Here is a 15,979-nt window from a genome sequence, read left to right as displayed (position 1 = left end):
TGTGGCCGCGCATATTAGAGGGTATTCTGCCTCAGATGCACGACCAGGTGCGAGGTCACGCACGTAAGAGCCCATTAAATAACCCCAAGGCCGGGTAGAGTGAGGGGTTAAGTCATTTCTTGAGCTAAAATCTAATATTTTTAGAGTGAGAGAGTGCCCTAGAGTGGGAAAGTGTTCCTCAACAAATGTTCTTCAATTCTTGCTCAAATCTTGGAAGATTAACAAGAAAAACCCACAAGGTCTTCATCATAAAGGTAAGATTCCACACCCTAACTCTCAATCTCAAATTTTATCTAGAATTGGGTAATTAGTAAGATAATTTTTGGGCATGGGAGTTGTTCATCTTGCATGCATGTGTTATCAAAGGGGGTAAGAAGATTGTTGAGATAAGAATGATAAATAGTGGGTTTGGGATGATGGAATCCACCATAGGAGGACCTTGAAAGCTTAATGTACACCTAGTGTTTGATAAAATGCTTAAATGAGCTAGAACCATGATCATCCTCCTAATTTTGGTTCAATTTGTTATATTTCTAAAATAGATTGAAGTTACTAAGAATTCCGGAATATTTTAGAGTTTAAGAAAGCTCAATTGAGGTATGTTGGCTAAATTACTCTTTTAGAAATGAATTCCATCATGTTACCATAAGTTTCAATTATGGTTGGCTCAAGTTCCTTATTCCCATGTTCCGAGTTGTTCCCAATAAATTCGATTATCCAAAGTAAGCAAAGTGTCGAAAGATGTATGTATTCAAAATGTGTTCCGAATGTTCCTATCACATTATGCTATCCTTTGGGAATGTGTTCAAGAATGATATGTGTATTAAAATGCTATGTCTTTGAGTCATGTTTCAAATAAAGGTTATGATGCCAAATTATGTGAAAAAATCTTAATATGCTTAAGACTCTTAATTGCTCATATGTGTACCTAAAGTCTTAATTGGAAATGTCTTATTGTTGATAATCTATAAAGATGGTTGGAAATGAAATAAGTGAATTGGAGATATAAAGTGTGGCCAATGTGCTAAGAGTGAAAGTTATACTTATGGCAAGAGGTGCCAATGAAATGAGATAATGTGAGAAAGATTTTGAAATGAGCTTTGATTTAACTGTTCCAAAATTACTTCAAAAGTAGATTTGTCTAAAAGCTTATGTCCTCAAGTCATGCCCCAATGTGGTTGTTTTAACTAATGATATGCTTTATGAGTATTTTCAATATGTTTTGCGTTCTTACATATTCGTGAGTGGAAATTGTGTATTTTCCTTTTTGGGGAAAAGTATTTCAAGAATAAATGATGTGTTACTCGTTTATGATTTTAACTTGCGCATCGATTGCCAATCAGTTTACTCCATTTCTTGAAAATAATCTATTGTGCTTAAATACTTCATTTCTAATGAACTTAAAGTTGTGATTTCCGAAATATTATATATGTTGATATTATGATGATGATCCATGAAAGTAATGAAATGAAAGTGTGGAATATGAAATACGGCCATTGTGCCATGATTAAAGAATCACATGTATGGCCAAGAGAGCCAATGAAATAATGATGTTGTAAGAAGATGAAAATACCACTGAGGCTATAAATGGTGTGAAAGGTTATGAGGTAAATACATTTGTATTGTTGTTTCCTTTGTATGCAAATAAAAAATATTTTTGGGAGTATCGATAGTCACCGAAGAAGGATAGGTTGAAATAACCTAACCCCGAAACTACACGTGCCAGTGTAGGAGTGGATTGTGATTATTTTTCTTATTTGGGATGTGATTGGTGTGATAAAATTATTACCCTTATTTGGGATGAGATTGATGTGATAACATTATTCCCCTTAATTGGGATGAGATGATTGATTAGAAAAGCATGATGTAGATCCACACAACATTGTGGTGAGATGGCATAGCCGACCGAGTCGTGATCGGACAGCATGTCGCACACATGGTGGTGATTGTGCTTGAAATTGTAATCGAAATTGTGATTGTGGTTGATGTCTCAGATGAGATGGCCTAGTCGATCGGGTCGTGATCGAACTCCATTCTAAAAGTACGGTGGTATTGGTATTGTGAACAATGGTATATCAGTGATAAAGATCTCCCAACCAAAAATAATATTATATTCGTATTTTGAAAATTATTATGTTTTAACTTGGCATTTGGATATCATTGATTGTGACTTGCTGTTTCTATGATTTTCCCTTTCTTATATTGGCATTCTACTTTGAAAGTGGACAGTTAGTTTTACATACTAGTACTATTCCATATGTACTAACGTCCCTTTTGCCGGGGTGCTGCATCTTCAATGGATGCAGGTAGTTCATCAGCGGGCAGCTTTGGTCCTTGTTAGCAGTCACTCTCTATTCAGCAGGTTTTGGTGAGCCCCACTCTATTCCGGGCCTGATGTCATTTGAGATGTAGATTATGTTTTAAGGTATAACCGGGGCCTTTTTGTCGGCACTTCTATACTACTCTTCTATTGTACTTAGAGGCTCCATAGACAGGTTTTGGGTGGTGTTTGATGTGGGGAATTGAACTAGAAATGTTGGTATTTGGCAAACACATTTTTTATTATATCTAATAAACTTGTAATATTTTGGAAATTATGAATGAAGCTGCTAATGAAAATGAAATGGGAGTTGTTAATGAAATCTTTTCAGTGTTTGATTAATGGAGTGCATCTCCTCTTTATCCATGGATGAGTTTGGGTAGAAAAAAATCTAATAGGCTTGCTCGACCGGGTTCACTCGGTTGAGCGTCGGTCGCACTCCCCGAGTTTGGGGCGTGACATATGCAGAGTCTCGCACGATGCCATCTTGATACTAGAATGTTAGTTGTTATTATGAGCAAACTCAATGAATAGTATGTGATCATTCCAATTACTTTTAATATCAAGGACATATCCTCAAGTGTTTGAATAATATGCTCTGCATGTCCATCTTTCTGAGGATGGAAAACTTGTGCCTAATCCTTTCTGAAAGGACTTCTAAAAGTTCATTTTAAATTGAGCACCACGGTCCAAAATGACGGACAACGGGATTCCATGCAATCAGACGATTTCCTGAATGTACAACTTGGCATAATCTTCTACTGAATCTGTGATCTTTACTGGCAATAAATGTGCTTACTTGGTAAGTCGATTTACAATCACCCAATCAAATCACGCTTTCAAAATGAGCAAGATAATCCTGTTGTAAAGTCTATATTTACCATCTCCACTTAAGAATATGTGTATTCTATGGTAAAACACTAGGCTTTCTGCTGCTCGACTTTCACTTGCTGATAATTCGGACACTTGGCCACAAAGTCTGCGATGATCTTTTTCATGTCGTTTCACCAATAAATCTCCTTAAGACCATGATACATCTTTGTGGGACCTGGGTGAATAGAATGCCTAGAATTGTGGGCTTCTGACATAATTCGCTCTCTGAGCCCATCTATGTCTGGAATGCATAGTCTGCCTTGGTACCTTAAATATCACGACCCAAACTAACCCCTGTCGTGATGGAACCTATAGTGGGACTAGGCAAGCCGACTCATTTCCAAAACAAACCGATATTTTTATTTCAAAGATAATTTCAATGTTATTTAACATAAAAAAACCTTCGTAAAGGAGTTCCAATCAAAATAAAAGTGAGGAAGAAAAAGACCGATATCGGGGTGTCACTAATCATGAGCATCTACTACAAACTGTCTAACAATATCAAGGCTAACTCATCCTGGAAAAATAACTAAATACAACTAGAGGAAGATAAGAGGGAGAAGAGCAGGGGCTGCGATCGCCAAACAACTACCTTGTTATCTCCAAAAATAATCTGCAACCAGAACAATCAATAACCGCTACCGTGTCCAGCTATACCTGAATCTGCACACAAGGTGCAGGGAGTAATGTGAGTATGCCAACTCAGTAAGTAACAACAATAAATAAAGTCTGAGCAGTAGTGACGAGCAACAAAGCATATAGCATTCATATCAGGAAATCTCAGTGAAATACCACATGCTTTTAAAAAAGTCAGGATTTGAATCAAAACATCTCGTTTAAACCCAGTTCCAGTAAAAATCAGTTAAAGATATTTTTCAACAGTTTTCAAACACAGAAAAAATGCAAAGGTAAGCAAAAATGATGAAATCATAAACAACCCCTCGGGCAAAACATCACTCATATACAGCCCCTAGGGAAAACTTCACAGTCACTCATGCCACTCGAGCATACCTCACAATCACTCTTGCCACTCGGGCATACCTCACAATCACTCATACCTCCCAGTCATTCAGCACTCGGCACTCAACACTCACACTCAGTAGGTACCTGCGCTCACTGGGGGTGTGTACAGACTCCGGAGGGGCTCCTTCAGCCCAAGCGCTATAATCTGCACGGACAACTCGCGTGCTGCACAGACAACTCACGGCCTCACTCAGTCATAAACCTCTCAAGCCACTCGGGCATTTCAGTAAAATAGGGCATTCGGCCCAAAACATTTATATGCATCAAAATAGAGTCATAAAATTGAGTTACGCGGTAAACAAGTATAAACATGATTGAGTATGGATTTTCAATCGAAAACAATGAGAGGATGGCAAAACAAAGCCCCTAAGGGTCCAACCAGCATTGGCGCAAGGCCCGAACATGGCATTCATCCCAATTTACAGAAACTCTTTCTAAAACATATAAGTATCATATAGTTTTAACAAAATATGCAACTTTACAGTTGCTACGGGACGGACCAAGTCACAATCCCCAACAGTGCACGCCCACACGCCCGTCACCTAGCATGTGCTTCACTAATAATAGTAGAATGATACAAAATCTGGGGTTTCGTACCCTCAGGACTAGATTTACAATCGTTACTTACCTAAAGTCGTGAAATTCTTATTCTGCAATGTCCTTTCCTAGTGAATTGGTCTCCAAACGCCTCAAATATGGTCATAAATAATTCGTTTCTGTCAATAAATTCATTGGAATTAATCCCTCAAGAAAATAATGATTTTTCATAAAAATCCGAAAATTAGCTCAAAAATTGCTCGTGGGGCCCACACCTCGGAACTCGACAAAAGTTATAAAATTCGGAAGCCCATTCAACCACGAGTCTAACCATACCAATTTTACCAAAATCCGACCCCAACTCGACCCTCAAATCTTCAATTTAAACCAAGAGGGTTTTCAAATTTTCCCAACTCAATTCACCAATTAAATGATAAGAACAACCATGGATTCAGGTAATTTACCAATATTGAGTTAAGAACACTTACCCCGTTGTTTCCTCTGAAAATCACCCAAAATCGCATCAAATCTGAGCTCCAAATCATCAAAAACTGATTTCAGAACTTAAACTCACTGCCCAGACTATTCTTCTTCGTGAACGCAGTCAGTGCCTCGCGTTCGCGAAGCACAAAATAGCTCCCGTCCAAATTCCTCCTTCGCGAACGTGACATCACCCTCGCATTCACGAAGCACAAAATACCTCTGCCTTAATGCCTTCTACGCGAACGCGTTCAACCCATCATGAACGTGATGCTTTGTTCCCCCTCACTACGCGAACGCGACACCACCTACGCGAACGCGTAGACCAATTGCTTAGGGTCCTCAGCTGCTTCCTCTCTTCTTCGCGAATGCGTAATACCTCTCGCGTTCGCGATGAACACCTAGTCCACCCTCCGCGAACGTGTTCTTCTGTTCGCGAACGCGAAGAGCAAATATTGCCAGCCTCTCAGTTCCTCTCCGCGAATGCGAGGCTCTACTCACGAACACGATGAAGGAAACCAGATGGTGCATCATAAAAATCTAGCAGAGTTCCAAGTCCATAATCCAACCTGTTAACCATCCTAAACTCACCCGAGCCCCTCGGGACCTCAACTGAATATACCAACAAGTCCTAAAACACCATACAGACTTACTCAAACCCTCAAATCACCTCAAACAACGCTAAAATCATGAATTACACCCCAATTCAAGCCTAATGAACTTTGAAATTTCTAATTTCTACAAATGACTCCGGAACCTATCAAATCACGTTCGATTGACCTCAAATTTTGCACACAAGTGATAAATGACATAACAGAGGTATTCCAATTTTTAGAATCAGATTCTGACCCCGATTTCAGAAAGTCAACCCCCGATCAAACTTCTCAAAAATTAAACTTTCGGCATTTCAAGCCTAATTCCTCTACGGACCTCCAAATAATATTCCGGACACGCTCCTAAGCCCAAAATCACCATACAGAGCTATTGAAATTATCAAAATTCGAATTCGAGGTCATTTAAACATAGGTCCATATCCGGTACACTTCTCTAATTTAATTAAATTATTTTCTAATATTGAGACTAAGTGTCTCATTTCACTCCGAGTTCCTTTCGGACCCGAACCAACTAACCCAATATAACATAATATAGCTGAATAACATAAAAAGAAGTAGAAATGGGGAAAACGGGGCCATAACTCTCGAAACGACTGGCTGGATAGTTACATCCTCCCTTTCTTAAACATCCGTTCGTCCTCGAACGGGTCTAGAAACATACCTGGAGTCTCGAATAGGCGTGGATGTCTACTCTGCATCTCTCGCTCAGTCTCCCAGGTGGCCTCCTCCATAGGCCGACCTCTCCATTGCACATTTATTGAAACTATATCCTTTGACCTCAACCTTCGAACCTGCCGATCCAAAATAGCCACCGGCTCCACATCATATCACCCTCCAACTGAACTGTGCTAAAATCCAAAACATGGGACGGATCTCCAATATACTTCCGGAGCATGGAAACATGAAACACTGGATGCACACTCGACAAACTGGGTAGCAAGGCAAGCTTATAAGCCACCTCCCCAATCCTCCGAAACACCTCAAAAGGCCCAATGAACCCGGGGCTCAACTTGCCCCTCTTCCTAAACCTCATAACACCCTTCATGGGTAATATCTTCAGCAAAACCTTCTCCCCAACCATAAAAGACACATCACGAACCTTCCTATTCGCGTAGCTCTTCTGCCTAGGCTGTGTCGTGCGAAGCCGCTCCTGAATCAATTTCACCTTATCTAATGCGTCCTGGACTAAGTCTGTACCTAAGAGCCTAGCCTCACCCGGCTCAAACCATCCAACCGGAGATCTACACCTCCTCCCATATAAAGCCTCGTACGGAGCCATCTGAATACTCGACTGATAACTGTTTGTTATATGCAAACTCTGCGAGTGGCAGAAACTAGTCCCATGAACCCCCAAAGTCAATGACACAAGCACATAACATGTCCTCCAATATCTGAATAGTGCGCTCGGACTGCCCGTCCATCTGAGGGTGAAAAGTTGTGCTCAACTCAACCTGAGTACCCAACTCTCGCTGCACGGACCTCCAAAACTGCGATGTGAACTGAGTACCCCTATATAAAATGATGGAAACTGGGACACCATGCAGGCGAACGATCTCTCGAATGTAAATCTCAGCCAACCGCTCTAAAGAGTAAGTAGTACCAACTGGAATGAAGTGCGCGGACTTGGTCAGCCGATCCACAATAACCCAAATAGCATCGAACTTCCTCAAAGTCTGTGGGAGCCCAACTACAAAGTCCATGGTGATCCTCTCTCACTTCCACTCTGGGATCTCTAATCTCTGAAGCAAGCCACCCGATCTTTGATGCTCATACTTAACCTGCTGACAGTTGAGGCACCGAGCCACAAACCCAACTATATCCTTCTTCATCCGCCTCCACCAATAGTGCTACCTCAAATCCTGGTACATCTTCGCAGCACCCGGATGGATGGAATACCACGAGCTGTGGGCCTCTTCAAGAATCAACTCTCGAAGCCCATCTATATTAGGCACACATATCCGGCCCTGCATTCTTAGCACGCCGTCATCACCAATAGTCATATCCCTAGCATCACCTCTCCGAACCCTGTCCTGAAGAATGAGCAAGTGGGGGTCATCATACTGACGCTCCCTGATACGGTCATAAAGAGAAGCCCTGGAGACCACACAAGTCAGTACCCGACTAGGCTCTGAAATATCCAATCTAACAAGTTGGCCTGCTAAGGCCTGAACATCCAATGCCAAAGGTCTCTTTGTTACTGGAAGATATGCTAAACTCCCCAAACTCTCTGCCCGACGACTCAAAGCATCGGCCACCATATTGGCCTTCCCCTGATGGTACAAAATAGTGATATCATAGTCCTTAAGAAGCTCCAACCATCTACGCTGACGCAAATTAAGATCCTTCTGCTTTAACAGATACTGCAAACTTCGGTGATCAGTATAGATCTCACAATGAACCCCATACAAATAATGACGCCAAATCTTCAAGGCGTGAACAATGGCTGCTAACTCAAGATCATGGACAGGATAGTTCTTCTCATGGGTCTTCAACTGGCGTGAGGCATAGGCAATCACCCTACCCTCCTACATCAAAACACAACCAATGCCTATCCTCGAGGCATCACAATACACGGTGTAAGAACCTGAAGCTGATGGCAGAACTAATACTGGAGCTGTGGTCAAAGCAGTTGTGAGCTTCTGAAAGCTCTCCTCACACTCATCCGACCACCTGAATGGAGCACCATTTTGGGTCAATTTGGTCAAGGGCGATGCAATAGATGAAAATCCCTCCACAAAGCGACGGTAATAACCCGCCAAACCAAGAAAGCTCCTAGTCTCCATGGCTGAGGACGGTCAGGGCCAACTCTGCACCGCCTCTATATTCTTCGGATCCACCTGAATACCCTCACTGGACACCACGTTCCCCAAGAATGCTACTGAACTGAGCCAAAACTCACATTTGGAGAACTTTGCATAAAGTTTCTCCTCCCTCAATCTCTGTTATACAACCCTCAAATCCTGAGCGTGCTCCTCCTGGCTACGAGAGTACACCAGGATGTTGTCAATGAATACAACGACGATTGAGTCCAAATAGGACTGGAATACACTGTTCATCAAATGCATGAACGTTGCTGGGGGCATTGGTCAGCCCAAAATACATCACCAAGAACTCATAATGGCCATATCGGGTCCTGAAAGTTGTCTTAAGAATATCTGAATCCCGAATCTTTAGTTGGTGATAACCGGACCTCAAATCAATCTTGGAGAAAACCCTCGCTCCCTGAAGCTGGTCGAACAAATCATCAATACGAGGCAAAATATATTAACTGTGACCTTGTTCAACTGCCTGTAATCAATACACATTCTCATGGAACCATCCTTCTTTTTCACAAATAGAACCGGTACACCCCAAGGTGACACACTAGGCCGAATAAACCCCTTATCAAGGAGTTCCTGAAGCTGTTCTTTCAATTCCTTCAACTCCTCCTGTGCCATACGATATGGTGGAATAGAAAAGGGCTGAGTGCCCGGCACAAAATTAATACCAAAGTCAATATCCCTATCAGGCGGCATGCCCGGCAAGTCTGCAGGAAACACATCCGGAAAATCACGTACCACTGGAACAGAATCAATGACAGGAATCTCTGCACTAACATCCCTCACAAAATCCAAATAAGATAGGCAACCCTTCTCAACCATGCGCTGAGCTTTCAAATATGAAATCACCCTACTTGGTACATAATCTACAGAACCGCTCCACTCAACCACCGGAATTCCCAGCATAGTCAACGTCACCATCTTAGCGTGGCAATCTAGAACAACATGACATGGAGATAACCAATCCATACCCAATATCATGTCAAAGTCGACCATACTGAGCAGCAAAAGGTCCACTTGGGTCTCCAAACCCCCCAATAGTAACCACACATGACCGATATACGTGGTCCACAATAATAGTATCGCCCACAGGAGTAGATACATGAACAAAAGAAACTAGAGACTCACGGGGCACATCCAGAAAATGGGCGAAATACGAGGAAACATATGAATATGTGGAACCAGGGTCAAATAATTCTGAGGCATCTCTGTGACAAACTGAGACAATACCTGTAATCACAGCATCTGAAGCAATAGAATCTAGTCTGGTAGAGAGAGCATAGAAACGGGCCTGGCCACCCCTGATCTGCCTCCCCCTCTAGGGCGACCCCTAGCTGACTGACCTCCACCCCGAGCTGACTGGGCGGGTGGTGAGGTAACTGATGTTGTAGTCGGAGGCTGACTCCTCTGCTGAGATAGAACTCCATGACGATGAGGACAGTGCCTCCATATATGCCCAAGCTCCCCACACTCAAAACAACTCCCTAGTGCTGGCGGCGAAAACTGAAGGGAACCCCTAGCACCAGGATAACTGGTAGAAGAACCTAGCATGGAACAGCCCTGAATAGGTGGAGCACGGGACGAACTCTGAACTGGAAGGGCACTAAGTGATGAGTGGCCCTGATGAGAACTATGAGAACTATGGTCAGATGATGCACCACGGCAAAATGGCCGAGCTGACTGAGTTTGTCTGAAATGACGACCTCTACCGTGTTGGAACTAACCCCCAAAAGGAGCACCGCTGAATCCACCCTAACCACGAGGCCTCTTGGCCTCCCTCTCAACCCTCTCCTGACCGTGAACCATCTCAATCTGCCGAGCAATGTCGACAACCTCATCAAAGGTAGCACCTGAAACCCGCTCCCTGGTCATGAGCAACTGTAGTTGATAAGTGAGGCCATCAATAAACCTCATGATCGTCTCTCTATCCGTGGGAATCAACCAGATAGCATGACGGGCTAACTCGGAGAACCGCATCTCATACTACATCAGAGACATATCACCCTGGCGAAGCCGCTCTAACTGTCTATGCAGCTCTCTCTGCAGGATCGAGGCACGAACTTCTCCAAAAAGACCACGGAGAACTACTGCCAAGTAAGGGGTGCTGCGCCAATAGGCCTACGCCTCTCGTAAGTCTCCCACCATCTGAGTGCAGCCCTAGAAAACTGAAAGGTAGTGAATGAGACCCCACAAGTCTACAAAATACCAGCAGTACGGAGTATCCTCTGACACATGTCCAAAAATTCCTGAGCATCCTCTCTCTCTGTGCCACTGAAAGGTGGTGGCTGGAGTCTCCCAAACCTCTCCAACCTACGCTGATCATCCTCAGGCATAGCAGGAACCACATAATCTTGAGCAACTGCAACCGGCTATCTGAAGGCCCTGAATAACCTGCTCGGGTGTGCGAGCGACGGGAGTCTGAGTGCCTCCCCTAGCCTGAGAAGTGGCTGTGGCCGTCAAAATAGAGACCGCCTGAGCAAGGCCGGTACACGCTGTCAGAATCTGAGTTAGGCCCTCCTGAAGGCCTAGAATCACAATAGGCACAGGTGGTGCCTGAGGTGGTGCATCAACAACTGGAACCTGGTCCTGATCTGAGACAACCGGTGGATTTACAGGTACTGCCCCAGCTGCTGTACGGGCTGCACCTCTACCCCTACCACGGCCTCTACTACGGCCTCAGCCTCTCGCGGACCTGGCTGGTGGTACTGGTGGCTGGCCCTCCTGACTGGTAGCATGAGTCCTCACCATCTGTGAGAGAATGAAACAACAAATGTTTAGTTACTAGAATCAACAGATTCGCACGACAAGAATTCAAGAATGTGGAGTTTCCTAAAGGTTCTGCAGCCTCTTGAAGATAAGTACAGACATCTCCGTACCGATCCGCAAGACTCTACTAAACCCGCTCATGACTCGTGAGACCTATGTAACCTAGGCTTTGATACCAATCAGTCACGACCCAAACTAACCCTTGTCATGATGGCGCCTATCGTGGGACTAGGCAAGCCGACTCATTTCCAAAACAAACCGATATTTTCATTTCAAAGATAATTTCAACGTTATATAACATAAAAGAAACCTTCGTAAAGGAGTTCCAATCAAAATAAAAGAGCGGAAGGAAAAGCCCGACATCGGGGTGTCATTAGTCATGAGCATCTACTACAAACTGTCTAACAATATCAAGGCTAACTCAGCCTGGAAAAATAACTAAATACAACTAGAGGAAGATAAGAGGGAGAAGAACAGGGGTTGCGATCGCCAAACAGCTACCTAGTTATCTCTAAAATAAATCTGCAACCAGAACAATCAATAACCGCTACCGTGTCCAGCTACACCTCAATCTACACACAAGGTGCAGGGAGTAACATGAGTACGCCAACTCAGTAAGTAACAACATTATATAAAGACTGAGCAGTAGTGACGAGCAACAAAGCATATAACATTCACATTAGGAAATCTCAGTGAAATACCACATGCTTTTAAAAAAATCAGGATTTGAATCAAAATATCTCGTTTAAACCCAGTTCCAGTAAAAATCAGTTAAAGATATTTTTCAACAGTTTTCAAATAGAGGAAAAATGCAAAGGTGAGCAAAAATGATGAAATCATAAACAGCCCCTCGGGCAAAACATCACTCATATACAGCCCCTCGGGCAAACCTCACAGTCACTCATGCCACTCGGGCATACCTCACAATCACTCTTGCCACTTGGACATACCTCACAATCACTCATACCTCCTAGTCACTCAGCACTCGGCACTCTCACTCAGTAGGTACTTGCGCTCACTGGGGGTGTGTACAGACTCCGGAGGGGCTCCTTCAGCCCAAGCGCTATAATCTGTACGGATAACTCACGTGCTGCACGGACAAATCATGTGCTATAATAATAAAGTATGTTATAGGCGGGCAACCCCGATCCACACTCATCCTCACAAATCAGGCCCTCGGCCTCACTCGGTCATAAACCTCTCAAGCCACTCGGGCATTTCAGTAAAACAGGGCATTCGGCCCAAAACATTTATATGCATCAAAATAGAGTCATAAAACTGAGTTACGTGGTAAATAAGTATAAACATGACTGAGTATGGATTATCAATTGAAAACAATGAGAGGATGGCAAGAAAAAGCCCCCAAGGGTCCAAACAGCACTGGCGCAAGGCCCGAACATGGCATTCATCCCAATTTACAGAAACTCTTTCTAAAACATATAAGTATCATATAGTTTCAACAAAATATGCAACTTTACAGTTGCTACGGGACGGACTAAGTCACAATCCCCAACAGTGCACGCCCACACGCCCGTCACCTAGCATGTGCGTCATTAAAAATAGTAGAATGATATAAAATCCGGGGTTTCGTATCCTCAGGACTAGATTTACAGTCGTTACTTACCTCAAGCTATGACATTCTTATTCTGCAATGTCCTTTCCTTGTGAATTGGTCTCCAAAGGCCTCAAATCTGGTCATAAATAATTCGTTTCAGTCAATAAAATTCATTGGAATTAATCCCATAAGAAAATAATGATTTAGAATAAAAATTCGAAAATTCGCTCAAAAATCACCCGTGGGGTAACCAAGAGGGTTAAATTTTCCCAACTCAATTCATCAATTAAATGATAAGAACAACCATGGATTCGGGTAATTTAACCAATATTGAGTTAAGAACACTTACCCCGTTGTTTCCTCTGCAAATCACCCAAAATCGCCTCAAATCCGAGCTCCAAATCGTCAAAAACTGAAAATGGGACGAAGTCCCATTTTCAGAACTTAAACTCATTGCCTAGACTTTTCTTCTTCGCGAACGCGGTCAGTTCCTCACGTTCGTGAAGAACAAAATAGCTCCCGTCCAAATTCCTCCTTCGCGAACGCGGCATCACCCTCGTGTTCGCGAAGCACAAAATGCCTCTGCCTTAATGCCTTCTACACGAACGCGTTCAACCCATCGCGAACGCGATGCTTAGTTCCCCCTCACTACGCGAATGCGACACCCCCTATGCGAACGTGTAGACCAATTGCCTGGGGTCCTCGGCTGCTTCCTCTCTTCTTCGCGAATGCGTAACACCTCTCGCGTTAGCGATGCACACCCAGTCCACCCTTTGCAAACGCGTTCTTCTCTACGCGAACGCGATGAGCAAATATTGCCAGCCTCTCAGTTCCTCTTCGCGAACGCGAGGCTCCACTCGCAAACGCGATAAGGGAAACCAGATGGTGCATTAGAAAAATTCCAGCAGAGTTCCAAGTCCATAATCCAACCCGTTAACCATCCTAAACTCACCTGAGCCTCTCGGGACCTCAACTGAATATACCAACAAATCCTAAAACATCATACGGACTTAGTCAAACCCTCAAATCACCTCAAATAATGCTAAAACCATGAATTACACCCCAATTCAAGCCTAATGAACTTTGAAATTTCTAATTTCTACAAACGACTCCGGAACCTATCAAATCACGTCCGATTGACCTCAAAATTTGCACACAAGTCATAAATGACATAACGGAGGTATTCCAATTTTCAGAATCGGATTCCGACCCCGATATCAAAAAGTCAACCCCCCGGTCAATCTTCTCAAAAATTAAACTTTCGGCATTTCAAGCCTAATTCCTCTACGGACCTCCAAATAATATTCCGGACATGCTCCTAAGCCCAAAATTACTATACGGAGTTTTTAAAATTATCAGAATTCGAATATGAGGTTGTTTATACATAGGTCCATATCTGGTCCACTTTTCTAACTTAATTAATTTATTTTTTTTCAATTATGAGACTAAGTGTCTCATTTCACTCCGAGTTCCTTCCGGACCCAAACCAACTAACCCGATATAACATAATATAGCTGAATAACACAAAACGAAGTAGAAATGGGGAAAACGGGGTCATAATTCTCGAAACGACCGGCTGGGTCGTTACATCAAAGTACCATCATCTCCCCCTTGTTCAAAAGCCATTGTCTTATGCTTGTGTATCCCCTCTTTCAGCTGCGACAAGTAGGGATCATCAAACTATTTCTCCTTCACTTCGGCTACTAAGGAGGAACAAGTCCTATTCTGGAAAATAATTCCACCATCTTCGGAGTCCGAAAGTCAAACTCTTAGCTTGGCAAAGCGATGAACTTCTTTCACCATAATTCTCTTGTCTGCCTCAATAATGAGCTATACTTCCCATACTTAATTATCTCTTTAAGGTACTTTCTGAAAACATTTACAACATTGTTGTGACATAAGTCTTTGACCAATACTCCGAAGATTAGAGTCTCGTGCAATGACACTACCCTCGTGATACAGAACTGGGCATAATTTTATTGTTTTTTATATCCCATGCTAACTATGCGGGTTTCAAATCTCCAACTGGACTTATTGACGATTTTCACATCTCCCCCTTAGACCAAAGGTTAAGGTCTTGTACTTTTATATCTTTCTCTTTTGTTGGGATCCGAACAACATTCCTTATCTTTTGTAATTCTTTGCACTTTACATCAATGATGACTCATCTTCCGACTTACTTATGAGCAATCTTTCTTACTACGAAAAACTAAATTACTTACATAAACGGAAAGATAATGTACAACTATCATACACAATCTTAATGATTTAACTCTGCTCACACTATCAATCTTGGGGAGACCCCTTTTCGATAATTCTTAAAGGTTATTCTTCTGTAGTTGGCTCTCTTACTGCCTAGCTAATTTTTTTTCCCACTATCACTGTACTTCGAGTTTAACTTAAACACTTTGGGTTCTAAGACATGTTCGGTATTTCAAACTGTCATCCACTCACTAGAGTTAACTTGGCTAAGTGAATCAAATTGTACCTCTACTGGCTCAACTGAAATTGCCAATTCACTGTATCAACTCAAAACTTACTTACTATTCTTTTACTAACCACCTGCTAGGTCATGTTTTACTTTGGATAACTAAAGTGAAGCTTAAGGTTATTTCTAACTTCCCTTACCATCCTACCCTATTATACAGTCGCATACTATCTTTTGTTTGAACTATGTACATGGATCACAATTAGGGAAATTTCATCTGTCTTAAATGAAATTGGAATATCAAACCTCAAACTTTCTATACACTTCAAAATCATATCAGACTATAAACATCTGTGGTACACACTTAATCATATAACCTAAGGGGGAGCTGTCATATATTTTATCTCACAATAATATCTGCTTCTTATAGTAACTTACTAACATGGTACTTTCTAGTTCTAATATGAATAAATCTGAACAACTTAAAATCATTCCCTGAAATTCAATATTGGCTGCTCTTGGTTCTCATTTCGTACATCATGTCTTCTTAGTCATATGCATGAG

Source organism: Nicotiana tomentosiformis, chromosome 8 (assembly GCF_000390325.3).
Source record: "Nicotiana tomentosiformis chromosome 8, ASM39032v3, whole genome shotgun sequence".
Lineage (NCBI taxonomy): Eukaryota > Viridiplantae > Streptophyta > Magnoliopsida > Solanales > Solanaceae > Nicotiana > Nicotiana tomentosiformis.
This window is presented reverse-complemented; position numbering follows the sequence as displayed.